General features: G+C 43.8%; 1 protein-coding gene across 2 annotated transcripts in view; it reads right to left on the bottom strand.

Moving 5' to 3' along the window:
• The window catches only part of uvrag (UV radiation resistance associated gene), a 72546-nt gene that overhangs the window by 14443 nt on the left and 42763 nt on the right, over positions 1-15340 (bottom strand). The gene's annotated exons all lie outside the window — the stretch shown is intronic.

Raw genomic sequence — 15340 nt, 5'->3', positions numbered from 1 at the left:
AGTCAGATTTGTGAGATAGAGTATCTCAATAACCTATGCCTGGCATTTGACAGCTGGCTACTTTATTTTCAACCATTTTATACAAATCAAGCAGCAAACAATTCATTGAGGCAGATTCAATGTCATTTTTATAATTTCTTTAAAATTGGTAGTTATTTATTCACACGTGATTTATTCATATTTTCCCAACAATTACATTGATATCATAGCTGTATATTGTATCTATTCAAAACCAAGCATGTGTATACAACACAGAGCAGAGCTAGCTTTCAACAGTTTGTTGGCTTGTGGAGCAATTGTCCCTAGTCATCCATTAATGTCTTGGTCTTCTGTTTTGCCATGGGTAATTATGTGTTTGGCGCTGTGATAGGTTGAATGCTACATTTCTTGGCGCATAAAGCGCAATAATCATGTTGTCCAGGAAGGAATATGGAAATCAACTTGATTAATGACCACAGCGTTTCATGTGTCTCACAACATATACATAGTGAGACCTAAACGTTGCACAAGTCTGTTTATGGACATCTGATGCACCAAAACAGAAACATAAATACGCTAGCTTTGAGCAGTTTCCTGGCGAAGAATAAAATGCCACAGTCATTATCATTGTGTGCTGAAACGAAGCTGAGAAAAGAGGGGTTTCTAAACAAGACAAAACAACATCTTTCTGCATTTCTGTCTCCGAAGAATTCCCTGTCTATTTTGACATGTGGCATAAATTGCAAGACGTATTAATAATATTACATAATTATCATAGCTGCCTCTACATGAATTGTTATTGGCAAACGAGTTGAAACGATTGAATTGATAGATGTAGATGTCACTTGCTAAGCCTCTGTAAAATGTGTTTGTTTAACTTGGTCTACACTGAATTTACAATGCATAAAGTCTTGTGGTCCTTTCACTTAAAACTAAGATAAGTTGAAAATGAGAAGCTGTTTGGTTTAATGCTATTGCCTCCTGTCGGGTCCCTTAATGCCGTTGCTATGGTTAAGCAGATCGATGGCCACTACCTGAACATGTAGTTTGCTTGGCCTCTGGCTACAAGGCAAAATCCAATATCCTCTATGGTCTGATGTTGCAGTTGATATTTCAAAACGGCCCATTTTGAAACTAGACAAAATACTCTACTACTCCCTTTACGTCAAAACTCCACTCCATCCTTTCTCCCACTACTGACATTCTCAACTCTACGTTCCCTGCAACAAAGTAATGCAACACAGGTCTGGTGCACACAACAGAGCGCGAGCGAGGCCCAAGTACACCTCTAATTTAAAACACATTCCTCCCTTGCTTTGCAGGTCGTTACTAATTCTTCAGTATCGTATTGCCGCCAAATTCAGTCAACAGATTTACATAATTAGGTGAAAGGTTTTGTAAGATGAATGGGAAATTAAGTTAGAGGGACAACCGGTTGTTAGGAACCAGTGTTATTCCCCGCTGACCCAATTCACAGCAAGGGGACAAGTTGAGGGGCTTGGTGGCCCTTATATATTGGTGTTGTGATTGCGTGCAGGCTGCTGAACTGATAGAAGCCAATGGTACTGGTGTGCTATAGTGACACCTATTGGAAGAGCCATCAGTCCTAAAAGTGGGTTAGCCCCTTAGGCCTAATGACCCTCAACCGATGTAACACTAGAGCCACTCTATTACGGTCAAGTAATTTGACACTCGGCATGACCCTGGCGGTGAAGTCACAACAGCAAGGTCGACTTCCTGTTAGCATTGTGGGCGTGCAGCACCATCATCAATCCTCCTCATCGGGCCACCGGCAGCCCTCAGAAGTAGCGTTTAGATGGGCCAAACCTAGGAGGATATGCTAATGCTAGACTTTGAAGTTTCAAACTCAAAGCATACACTGCTGGCTTTTGAAGAAAGCCACAATGTTTCACAGTCTACATGGCAAATGGAGCACAACGGGGTAAACACGCTACGTGTGACCGGTCCCTGGGAGGGAATAGAAGCCGCATGACGCCAGTGTAGGCATGATGGTCCTATTTGGCATGTATGGATTACTAGAAATGATACTAAATAAATGCATAAAAATAAACAAGAAGTCCAATTTTACATGCCTTTTGAATGACACTGCCAAACATAACCATTAGAACGTTAGTCGGATCTGAGCCAAGTCCTGATCAGTCCGTTTATTATTTGGAAGCAGCTTTTTTGGCATCACTGGGGAAAGTTATTATTTTCTTAAGCCTGTGTCGAATTTCAACAAGTTCTGTAGGAAAACTTGTGGCGAGGTGAAGTGAATATATATATTGTGTGGTCAGGTGCCCATCTTGGCCTTGAGCTGACCACATGTTCTCTCAGTCTGCCTCACTTCCTCTCAATGGGCACATTGTTGCTTTTCCGTTTTCTCCTTTTCATTTCATGGGAGGCTTTACGACTTGGTTTTTGTATTGGTATCACTCGGGGGTCAAAGGTCATAGGGAAAGCCTGGGATTGCACACCACGTGCATTCCTCCCCATCGCCTAGTAACCTGGAGCCTTTTCAAATGTGCGCGGTAAAAGTGCAAGTCTTTCTGTCTGTGTGTGAGGAATATTTTTTATGACAATACCAAGTATTTTTCAGCTACTTTCAATATAATCTGGGGAGATGTCAGAGGCCATTTGATACTTTGGAGAGTACAAAGCTCAAGCTGTTTTGATATGACAATACCAGATGAATGAAGCAGTAAATGTGTTAAATAAAACCGATCAAAATGGTTTTGTTCTTCATGGAAGAGATATAAATCGGATTTATATGGGGAAAATGAGTTGGAGGTGACTTAAAGAGGCTGTACAAAAACACTCAATTGAAGAAAATGAATTGGAAAAATGGCAACTCAAGGACAAATATCTAATTGTTGTGTGTAATGTGTTTGTAATTCAATGGGGGGGGTTTACAACTCATAGTACAAGAGTGGGTTGATTCTAATTGTTACAGTGATTAAAGGCGAGACTAGCATAACAGTACAATGTAGGACAAGAGCCCCTGAGTTTCCTTTTCCATCACCCCTGGAGTATCAAATTAAAACCTGTCACACGGTATGGAAGACTATAGGCTGTGTCCGGTTTACTTTGGAGGGCTTTTAGCATTCCCTGGTCATCTGGGTTTGTTCAACTGTGACCCTGCTCAGTGTTAAGGACATAAAAACCTTCTCTGCATTGCAAACGTACTCGGATCTTTGGCTGCAGAAATAATAATAATCCAAAGGAGGAAGGAATTTGCGTATGATGGATGAGAATCAGAAGGTAACCTGTACAATGGTTTATCATGCAATACTTCAGTTGTGTGTCTTATGAAACAATGTAATTTCTATCATATTTCATGTCCTTTAGAAAACACTAAACGATGGACGATCAAAACTCCCATGCTGTGTGCATTATTAATTTCTGAAGCGAATCAAGAAGCCCTCATCTCCGAAGAGACAAAATGTTATGAGATCAAAAGCAATCCCAAGTTTACCTTGGTCTGAACCTAGGAACTGTACATATTTAATAATAACTCAAAGCTCTGAGTTTGCTTGCCTATCTTAGAGCATTAGATTCATTTTTTTATTAATCTCTGCTCAGAGCCGTACAATACATTCCCCGATCCAGACTGCACCACAAATCCAGCCTAACAAATCCCGGCATGGGCAGACAAGAGAACCCTGTTATATTGGTTCTCCCTGAGCTGACACTGATGCAGGCGAGGTGTAGGCCTGCTTATGAAGATTCATTTTATCTTCCTACGTCATGGAGCACCACGGCAAGAGCCTTAGAAGGATTTATCTCTTTTTTTCTGTTAGGAAAAAAAAAAAGAAGTCAAAATGGATTATCGAAAAACGTAACTAATCCTTTTTAGGGGGGGGGGGGGGGGGAAACAAAGCAAGCCATGGGAAAATACATGAATTGAATGATAAATGAAAAAACAAAACAAGTCGGTATTGTTCTTTTAAACTCAGGAAACGTGCCCTTAGACTCCCTCTCTTTCCCCAGCCTTCTTAGGACAGCTATCAAGATTGTTCCATTAATTCAGCGCAAGGAAAGGACTGGGAGGTTCCGTGTGTGGTTTATAACAGCTTAATGAGTTGGAGGTGGGCCACCTGGGAACAAGAAATTGTCCACGTCTATATGGAATGGGAATTTTCAAAAAAGACTAACAAGTAGGGGATTTACAGCTGATACATTTTGGGCACTACTTAACACAATAAATAATTGTACAACTTTGAATTCCCATTAGGGGAAACAGTAAGGCTTTTTTAGTATTCACAATTCATGTGAATGTCCTAGGTCTGTAGTTTAATTAAAAATTGAAAGGAAAAATACCCCACACTTCCATCACAGCTCGTAATATTTTTGGAGGAGTTTTGTAAGTAATGTTTTTGTTAAAGTGCAGTGGAATTAAAACCCAACAGAACAGAGGAATGACCATTGAAACCATTTAACAGTTATAATTGAAAATGTCAAATGACCACCAGTGCAGATAAACAAGCTTTCTTTATTAATCACAGAAAGTTTTCACCTGTGAATATCCTCCAAACTTTGCAACACGTCCATGACCAGAGTGTTTGGTTTTGCATTGCAAGCGGACTAGATCCAATAATAACGGCAGGGTGGTGCATTAGCTGAGTTATGGCGGCACATGTAGAAAATAGAGCAGACCCCCTTGTCGACAGAGGTGCTGCATATAATTCATAGCAGGGTTGCTGAGAGGTGGTGTTCTCCAGCCACTGATTTCCCACAGCTCAGGAAAGACACTTTGCCCCCCTCACTCTAGCGGAACGGATGAGCTTACGACTGCAGCAGTGTGGCTGAAAGGACAAACACTGTAAAAGCGAACACGCATTGACATAATGCTGTACAATTACAGCACATGTGCTTCCGTTTATATTTAGACTTTGCATTGTTCGGGTAACTGCAGAGGAGAGAGCGCTAATTATTCCGGCGCAAACATGTTTCACCTTAAAACGACGGGTTTCCATGGCGATAACGTCAACAGTGACATGCGTCTCACATCAAGAGCAACTGTTTTTGTCATGGAATGCGTTAAAATGCATGCATTAAAACTATGCGGCAGTTAGCCATACAATTTCAGATTTTATTTTATGGAGGTGCGTGTGTTGGTTGAAGATAAAGTTTATAATTATCTTTAGACGAGAAGTTTTTATAGCTTTGCTTCCGTTACCACCACACTTATCTCTCTTTTGCTGTCTCTAAAAATAAATACCTTTAAATAATTCTGAGCAAGTGTTGTAGCAACCACACACACACCTATACTTTCCTGCAAACTGCTACGATAATATAACATTTGATCCTCTCCTTACACCTTGTTACCTTGTCTTACTTTGTTCAAGCCTCATAACCTTAGGACTGCGAAATTCTGCAAAAAAAAAACAAAGATTATTCTAATTCTGAACCACAGCCTACTCCAATTACTCTCAAAGACCGAAAAAAAGCCCGGAAAACAGTCCAAAAATAAATAAAGAAAACAGCCCTCCCTATGTGCTTCCTTTTAACACAAGCCTGTGTTTATTTAACCGCTGCTTTCATTAGCCACTTATCCCCTCCTCTTTCAATAACCGTGAAACCATTATGCAGGCCGAGGAACAAGGGGCCGGTGCTCATCACAGACGCTTCATTAATAAAAACCAAGAGGGCCCGGCCGCGGCAGAGCAGCTAACCGCCATGAGATGACAGTGAGGCCTCCAGCCGGCCATTCTTATCCTCTCACCCTGCCAGCGGTAATGAAGACTGACATCAGGGTTGATAAAGAGACACCCGCACGTAATTAGGTGAGATCCTACTTGACCGAAGAGAGAGGTGGGGGGGAGGGGGGGGGCTGACATTTTGAGAGTTAAACGTTGGGGAGGAAAAAATAAAAGACTGAAAATCATTTTCATTCTTTCTTGAGGGATGAGTCCTGGCAAAGAGCTCTGTGTGCGTGTACGTGTACGTGTGTGTGTGTGTGTGTGTGTGTGTGTGTGTGTGTGTGTGTGTGTGTGTGTGTGTGTGTGTGTGTGTGTGAAGTCAGATGAAAAGCCTGGCGATTGGTGACCCAAGAGGCCGTAACGAGATCCACATTGAAAGCAGAGAGGGTGCTGCTGAGCCAGGACGGTTGATATTTTCGACCAGATGGGGCCAGCATTGTTTTATTCCAAGAGCTGTTTCATTTCATTGAGGCGGAATAAATGTCTTTGCCGATGACGCAACCGCTCTGCCCAGAGCGACCGTATGACAGCACCCAGGGTTTTGATGAATTAACAAGAAAAATCAGTTTGGCCAAAACAGTTGACATAAAATATATTTGGAGCCGTCCTTCTGCTGGTTTACATGACTTGAGTTGCAGCAGAGCTAACCTCGGCCAGACCCTCATCAAAAGGAAAAGACCAAAAAAAAATCTGCTAAGCAGCTCAATAAATCTTGTCTTTGTGAGTCGATTCAATTTCTTCTGTACACGCGTGGGAGAAACGGAATTCAACAATGAAATGTTGTAGGTTTTGCCATTTTAACACGTTATGACACAGTTATGATAAGATGAGATAGATAATCTTAATTACCCGGTCATGACCTGCCGGGAGGCCTTTCATCTTTCCCACAATTTATCCGGCACTTATTCTGCACGTCACTCTTTAGATATTACTATATGGGCATGCCTTTTGAAGAGGATGCACTAGAGAAAGCAGGGTTATCTGTAACTGAGCGGGATATTAAAGGGCTCTGTGTGGGCTTTCAAACCGTGGTCTAAGACACAGTAGAGCTGACTCCAAACAAATAGGCCCCTGGCTCAAAATTCCAACCAGCTGGAAACTGCAGGCCGGCTATTAAGTCAATGATCGAGAGGAGCAGCCAAGTATTCCTGTACACACCAGACAATTCCCATTTTCTTAGGCTGTACAAGCACTGACAAACACATTCTAATTAGGTCGTAATTATCATAAGGAATGAACACCAATAGGTATTAAACATACTTCTCGTACGTATCAATCTATGTATCCATTTTTTGTTCACAGGTTGATGTAAAAATGGCCAACTTCATTCCTAGAAATAATTGAAATGAAACGTAGTTCAAGCTACTGGGTCACAATCAATCATGCAATTCTGACTTCCTAATAGTCAGAAAAAAAAGTGTCCATGGCTCAAATAACCAATGAAACACACACACACACACACACACACACACACACACACACACACACACACACACACACACACACACACACACACACACACACACACACACACACACACACACACACACACACACGTCTTTGCGTCCACCCATATATTAAGGGGGAACCAGCTCCCCAGTACCTCTTTGCGGTGACAGACAAAACCCAAACTACCAACCTCCAAAAAACGTGGAAATTCAATTAAATGAATTTAAGTGTTTCATAAAGTCATAGGTGGCTGTCCAGAGGAATTCCCATAAAGTCTCTGGGGCTGAATGGCAGAATACTGACAGGCCCGCTGTGTACACATGCACTAAACTGGAAGCCACACAGCAGTGACATAAGGGCAGTCACAGAGAACCTCTTAAGAATGATAAGTGCTGGCCAATAGCCCGAGAAGCCTGAGGCTACCCCTTCCTTAAATCCATTGGGAAACAAACATTGGTTCTGTTTCACAGGGTAAACAAAAACTGTAAAAGGATGCGTGGCGGTGAATGTTGGGCTCACACAGAACCACATGAGTTGCCTCGGCCCACAAGGAATCCCCTAAAAAACGACTAGACGTGCATTATCAGTTTATGGGCACTATGGAAAAGGGTTCTCCCACTTCTGGTTGTAAACTGGTTTCACCAAGAGTGGCCCATAAGTGGCACTGGACGCATGGTGTCGCCAGCAACAGAGGGTTGTTATGGAAACCGGGAGCACACAGGCTGAGAGGCTATGGAATCCATGGGCGGGATGAGGAGTGAGTCGCAACTGGCGTGGGTCAATAGTTAGCTGGTAATAGAGAGACGCATAAATGAATGGGAACTTGTTGCCAACGCCGTTTACGGCAAAACAAGAATAGCACAACAGCTATGATGCCGGCGTCATTGGGCAACAAGCCAATGACACATCTCATCCTCTGCTACGGGTTGTCCATTATCCTACCCGCATTAGCAAGCAGGACAGAAATGTGCTGCAGGTGGTTTCATAGCTGATCATGTCTCAAGACATTGTTGACTATAATCTATCACCTAGCAACCATCAAAATGTTGCTTACTTTGAAATGCCTTTAGAATGGTGGCACCACAGTAATGATATTGTTGAATGGCATTTAGAGGTAATGAAAGGGGTGAGGATGCCAATTTGAAACTTTAAATAGATTCCTGCATACCTGTAAAACCATTATGTTATTTTATGTACAAAATTAAGTTGTATTGATGTGATTGATGTGAAAATTAATAGATCAAAACATAACACGCACATTGGTGTGGTTGCATAGCAACATTACCACTGTTTGCTGTTATGTGATATAGCAACATTACCGCTGTTTGTTATGTGACAGTCCAATGACCACTGTATGTTGTTACGTGATATAGCAACATTACCACTGTTTGTTGATGTGATATAGCAACATTACCGCTGTTTGCTGTTATGTGATATAGCAACATTACCGCTGTTTGTTATGTGACAAATGACCACTGTATGTTGTTATGTGATATAGCAACATTACCACTGATGAAAAGTTTACATTTGCAATGTTTATATAATACAAGCCAGTTCCCTCTCAAGGCAACAGTGACTTTGCCGTTATGTACTCAGAAATAAAAGACCCAGATACTGTACATCCAGGTCCTCTGCGAAGCCAAGAACCCGCACTATCTAATGCAGCAGCTTACTGCAGTAAACACTATGTCTTATCAGTATCACACAAGCATGCTGAAATGAATCCATCCAATCGAGTCGATCCTGTACGCAGTCAAATAGGATAATCTTATTCTCCTATTAATCAGTGAAATGTGCGCGAGGCCAGACAACCATAAGTCGAGTGAGGCCGACTCTCTATGGCTGCTAACAAGCGATGCACTGCATATCATTCTCCATTTAACCCACTCACCCCCCTGCCAGAAATAATCCTGTGCTTGAAATGTGATAAATACAGTAAACGAACGCACACCGTAATGCACACTCTGGTGTCGGGAGTGGAGGCCCTGTTGCGTAAGCGGCACCCTAATGGCATTCAAACATGAACCACATTGTGTGGTGTCCAGGTCCACGACCCACCTTGTAGTAGATGTGAGGGGACGATTACATGTTCTACTTGTTTCCATATGGAAGCTGACACTTGGAGCCTTTAGCTTAGGGCTATATTTTACCAGGCTAAAACAAAAACAGACACGCTTAAGGCCTCGACGGAACCTTGTTCCCTCATTGGTCCTTTCCGCTCTTCCTGTGAGAGGTAAATGCTCAATGCTCAATGCTCACTTTTTTTTTTTACCATGTTGACAAAGGGACTCCTTACCCCCCCCCTACCCCCGCTCTCCGTCTCATCCATTATGTGTTTTAACATATAATGTTCCTGGACCGTAAATGGAAAACGGATGCTGCCTCCATGGAAGGATGCAGACGTTAGTGGGACGGCTGTGCAGGCCTGATCCCTTCCAGGTTTGGCTGTCTTGGGGTAGTGTTAGAAGCTGTGACCAGAGGAGCCGTGGTCCAGGGTTCAGATATACAAACAACACACAGAGGGATGTATTATGATTGCTGAACACAGGGCCTGTTTGTTAGGGCACGGTTTAGGCAGAGGCACTTGGCCATGAGGAGGTGTGTTGTTGTTGTTTAGGGCGAAAAACTGGAGACGCAACGGCCATTTCTTCCCTTCTTTTTCTGGCATGTTCTCTAGACTGGTTTTCAGGGTTGAGTCATGGACCGCAAGCCTTGGCCCAGACGAACCAAGAGACACAGGATGATTCTAGGGGGAATTTGGAATAGTCATTTCTAAAAGTGTGCCACTTCTCAGAAAGATGGAAAAAGGAAAACCTGCTTGGCATGACAACCTCCCTTGTTGTTTGTAAGTCCTGCTTTATTTTTGGTATGGATTCATATTTACTCCGATACCAATCAGAACATTTGCCAAGCTCAATAGCCTGCACATTTGGCACTGCACTCATGAAATGATACCAGGTTTCCAGGATCTAAGAAATACATATTGATGCATTAATAATAATAAGAATAATAATAATAATATTAATTGCAATATTCAAAAGAACAAAAGTGCATATACATAGTGTGTGTGGGTGTGTTAGGGGAGGGGGGTAATGAAAACCTCCAGGAGTACCAGTGTGTAGCACCGGCTGCCAGTATGCGCCAGAACTCTCAACACACACTGCCTATCACGCTGGAGGGGAGGAATGATGAAACTATCCAACTAGAGAGCGGGTGATGCTTAGGGGGCCATGCTGGAACAAGAGGCAGGACACTGGGGCATGACCCCCCTACTCTTGCAATGAGCGCTGTGGGATCTTTAGTGACCACAGTGAGTCAGGACATCGGTTTAGCATCTTACCCGAGAGACTTTGCTCTTCGACGGGACATATTCCCTGTCTCTCTCCCGTCCCTGGGGCCTTGTGGATAGTACATAGGCCAGAGGGATGAGCACCCCCTACTGGCCCTCCACAACCTCTACAAGCACACATGTCTCCAAGCCGAGGATGGCTCAGGGCCAGCCCTGCTGAGCTCCAGAGAAGCAAGTATTGCTAGGCAGGTAGCCATGATGCTGGCTGAAGACATGGTTCAATGAGGTGAGGTAACCCATAACAACACATCTCCTTTTGGATGTTCTTTATACATATCACTGTTGATGGAGGAAATGATCGGGACAAAAGTACAATATTGACCCTGGAAGAACATTACCCGCAAAAATGGGGCTAATAGTCGTAATCCTTTTTTCTTCTGACAATATGTCAATCCCTACCATAGCCCACATGGAATTAACTATCTCAATATCAACATATCTGCAAAAACATTGAAAACTCTAACCAGTATAAGACCATTTAAAATAATGGTCTCAGGGGCCTAATAAAGTCCTTGACTCCACTAGCCATGGCTTTTGTGTTCCACAGAGATATTGGTGGAGCAATAGCCCCATAGTGTTCCTCTTCTCTGTGCCTTGTGTCTGCTACATATGGTATCTATTGAAGGACAATCACATGAGATAATGGCCACACTGGGCTCAGTCTTCTCACAGTCCTATTGTTGGAAGACTGTCTTCTCACAGTCCCTGCAGATTATTAGGCTCCGCAAGGAAGCGTTGTCACGGGGGGAGAGAGGTTATATCAATAAGATGGGAATTCAAACAGGATCGAGAAGAGAAACGGGAATACAGAGAAGGAGCAGAGAATGAAAGTCAGGCAAATACCAGTACAATAAAATAACAATTATTTAGGAGTCTCATCACTTGATGCATGGCTCTAAATATATCAAATGAAATTGAATCAACTGGTATTTGTATGTCTACATCATGCACCTCCCAGCTCTCCCAAGTGCTCTTTTCCAGAACGGCCCTGCCAGCTACTGTTCCACATACTGCCACCTCCAGCAGCTAGTCCACGCACTGGGCTTCACCATGAGTCACAGCCTAGTTTTATGGAGCCACGGTTGCCACTTTTAATAGCCCAGAGCACTTTGTCGTCCGCTAAAAACCACAGAGATGGCAGTGTGCCCGCGGAGCATAGTGTACATGTGCAATAACCATATTTGAGACAAAGTAGCTACAAGCGAGGCCATCGGGAATCACAGAAGGAGGCCTCCCCTGCTTACGTTAAGCTTTGTGGTTTTAATTACCAGTAATGGACATCCTACACGATTACTAACCCTGCGGGCTAAGTGATTGAAAACTAATTGTTTTTGCCCCCAACATCAACTCATAAAAGCCTTGTAGCCAGGGCCACAAGCGTGTTTAACCACCGTCTAGCCTGGGGGACGAGTGATTGAACACGACACCTGGCAGGCTTTAGAGGAGAGGCCTCTTGTTTTTCCTTATGCACAGTCTCAACAACTACAACTCATTTGTGTGTTGTAAATGCAAAGTTGGTGGTTTTGGCATCTGTGCCCCCCTGCGAAGAGGCCTGCTAGTAACACGGGTGGGTCCGTGGGGGCTCAGGTTTGAAGGGCAGGGAGCGAACAAGGGCCACCCGCACAACTAGACTAAGACCCATCCAATGCTCGTAGTTGCAATGGATTAAAGTTTAATTCTGGTGCTGGTTCAGTGTTAAAAGCCTTTTTTTTCCCGTTACACTTGCACAATCTTTGGGGAGTCTTGATATCGTACAAACTAATTCAAAGTCACCCTATTATTTATCATGAATGGTACCCCAAATAGTCTCTCCACAGACCAAACCCCCCCAACCTCATAAAATAAGCCCTAAACAAAAGCAGTGTTTTGCTTCGGTCACATCAAAGGAGGAGCCTTTTGCTGCCGTCGTTGTGCCTTCCAAGCTCCCCTCGTATCGCTCACATCAAAGACAACCCAGCCAGCGAGAGACTCCCGGCTCCTTTCTCCCACCCAGGTTTCCAGCCGGTCCTGGACCCAGCCCGTCAGCCCGCCAGCTGAGGTAACTAGTCAGCCAGACCAGCGCTTTCTGTCGGGGAAGCCATATGTCGCACTGTATCCCATCTGCGGCGTCAACTGCCCACGCCACTGCAGGATGACGAGCCCAGTCTTAACCAAAGGAGTGCATTCAAGAGATTAATGTTTTCAGTAAACCACAATAACAAAAAAAACAACCTCCAAACACTCTCCATTAGTCAATGATGTGAGTTCTACAAAAGCCCGGCTCAATGTTGCTATGCATGGCGGTTAGCAAAGCAACCATAAACTGTTCATTCAATTAATAAGAACCATACTGTGGTCAAGGCAATGGGAGCGAGACAAAGCATCCTGATAGAGCAGAGTGGAACGACAAGGTTAAGGAAACCCCAATTCGATTTTGAGGAGGGAGGAAATCATATGGAACATGGCAGTGGTGCGTAGCCTCACTCATTTCCCGGCCTTTGACTCCTAAAACCTGAACATGTGGGATGTGATGTCTGAAAGGGCCGCCTGATTGGACACACAGGAGAGTACGGTTTTGGTGCGGTGTGCCGGATCCACCGCCGCAGGGGTGGACAAGCTCCCGACGATAATTGGCTCTGCTGTATCGATTCCGACGAGGGTTCACCACTTCTGCCATTTTCGGAACAATGCTCACAATATGCCTTCATTATCATCTGGAGACAGACTGTGGCTGGTCACACCGCTTTAGAGTCATCCCAGTAACCCATCTTTAACGAGCATCTACTCAGTCCCACATGGAAGGCATCAGAATGAGCTTTGAAAAGCAAGTCATGTCCCTGCCTCATAAGAATGCAGCATTGTATTTCTTATTACAAATACCATATACAATTTTAGGCCTTGGAAGTCTTTTCTTTTATTTTCATATTGATCACGCGACATCTTTTATCTTTTAAGAGATGAAAGGGGGTGGGTCTCTGGTTTCTTGTTTCCAGTCGAGTGCCCGACATACCAGGTCAATTTATTTAGCTTTTGGTTTGGCTAATAGGATTTATTCCTTACAGAGATGCACACAACAAAGTCCTCTACTTATTCTCATGCGCATATTCTCCTGCAGAACACGTAACATAATAAGGAATGCTATATTCCCAGCGGTTTTCCATGACGAGTCTGCTTGGAGCTCGATTGCTGCCTTATATATATATATATATATATATATATTTATACAACAGTTAGTTCCGACCGGTCCCAACCGAGCAATTTGATTGGACAACGAGACATTCCATAGTGCTGATATACAGTATAACAGCACTGGGACTTTTCACAGACATAATCACTCCGCTGTACGGGCGTTCTAATAACCGTTATTAGCTAACGTTACATCAGCTGTTAAATAGCCTATCTTAGATTGTGGCAAACTTTGCACGGTAAAGATGGACATATTTCCAAAAATAACATTTGATTTGAACTATGAATGGTCATCATCAGACTCGGAGGAGGACGAAGGGAAGGAAAGAGGCCTGGATACATCATATAATAGAGTAGCGAGCTTGTGTCTAGGAATGTTTATGTACTGTATATGTGTTGCCTGGCAACAGCCTAGTCTCCCTTCAGTTGCGGAACTATTTTTGTTGGCGGAGCCGAATAAATGATTACTAAACAAACAAATCATAATCTCTTGTTTCTTATTACTGTTAACTAATAAAATGTGCTCGTAGCACTGTTGTATAAAAGCAATATCACACTCGAGGTTGTGCTGTTGTACTGTATATCAGCACGGTGTGATTATCTGCGGCACTCGGCCTGCGGCCTCGTGCCTACGACCGAATCACAGCCGTGCTGATATACAGTACAACAGCACTCCCTCTCGTGTGATATTGCTTAAATAAAACTTTTATTTAACGGCAGAGAGCATTCCACTTGTAAGAACCTCCAACTGTAAGAAGGGATGTGGCTGGGGCGGGGGCGGGGGGGGGGGGGGGGGGGGGGGGGGGAATTAAAATGTCGGAGCGTCAGTATGGACGTTTGCCAGGTCCTGAGGGTCGTTACGTCTGGGAACGCGTGTGAGCACTTGACATGTGTGTAAGACGCTGGACAGTTACAACAATACAGTGAAATAAATCTTACAACAGCAGTCACTGCGGCGGACGGCGGCCGCCTCACCTCTGACGACGCAGCGCTGAAAGTGACCAGGAGTAGGGTCAAATCAAACGGGACCTCCCGTACTACTGAATAAAGTGTGCCAGACTTGAACACTAGAAAGAAAAGCGTGAAGAAAAGGCTTTCTTTGGATTTACGATGCGTGAAGGAAAAAAAAAAAAAAAGAACGGTCGGGAGAAAATACAGAAAAATGTGACAAATTATACACAACGGCCCCCGATTGCGCTTCAGATTTGGTTGTTACAGTTAGAGCTTATTTTCCTTTGACTTCCAAAATGTTTGCTCATCCACCTCGCTTTCTTGATTTTGGACGGCATGCAAGCGCGAGGCCGTAGGTCTGACGTTTTGGCGAGCTGTTCTCGGTCTCGGTTGAAACTTTTTCTTTCCAAACCTCCCAACGAGAAGCAGTTTGAAGCCTGCCACCTGCCAGCTCTTAATTGGCCAGTTTAATTCCCGTCATTCCCAAGTTTCCCTGCCGGGGCAGAAGGAGACAGGGGGTTGGAATGCACAGGAGATAGAAGTCAATTGTAAATGACTGGAGGAGGATGGCAGGGAGTTACCCAGGTCAACACATTAGAGCCACTTTAATAAGTACGGCTGGGTCAGGAGTTCAAGCCTACCCTGAAGTGTGTTTGAGGGAGACAGCGTGAGCGAGAGAGGCTGGAATTCCAAGGGAAAGAGAGTAAGCCAGAGATGGGATAAAAGTTAAACCCTCCAATCCGTT

Source organism: Micromesistius poutassou, assembly GCF_964030765.1.
Source record: "Micromesistius poutassou genome assembly, chromosome: 10".
Classification (NCBI taxonomy): Eukaryota; Metazoa; Chordata; class Actinopteri; order Gadiformes; family Gadidae; genus Micromesistius; species Micromesistius poutassou.
This window is presented reverse-complemented; position numbering and strand designations above follow the sequence as displayed.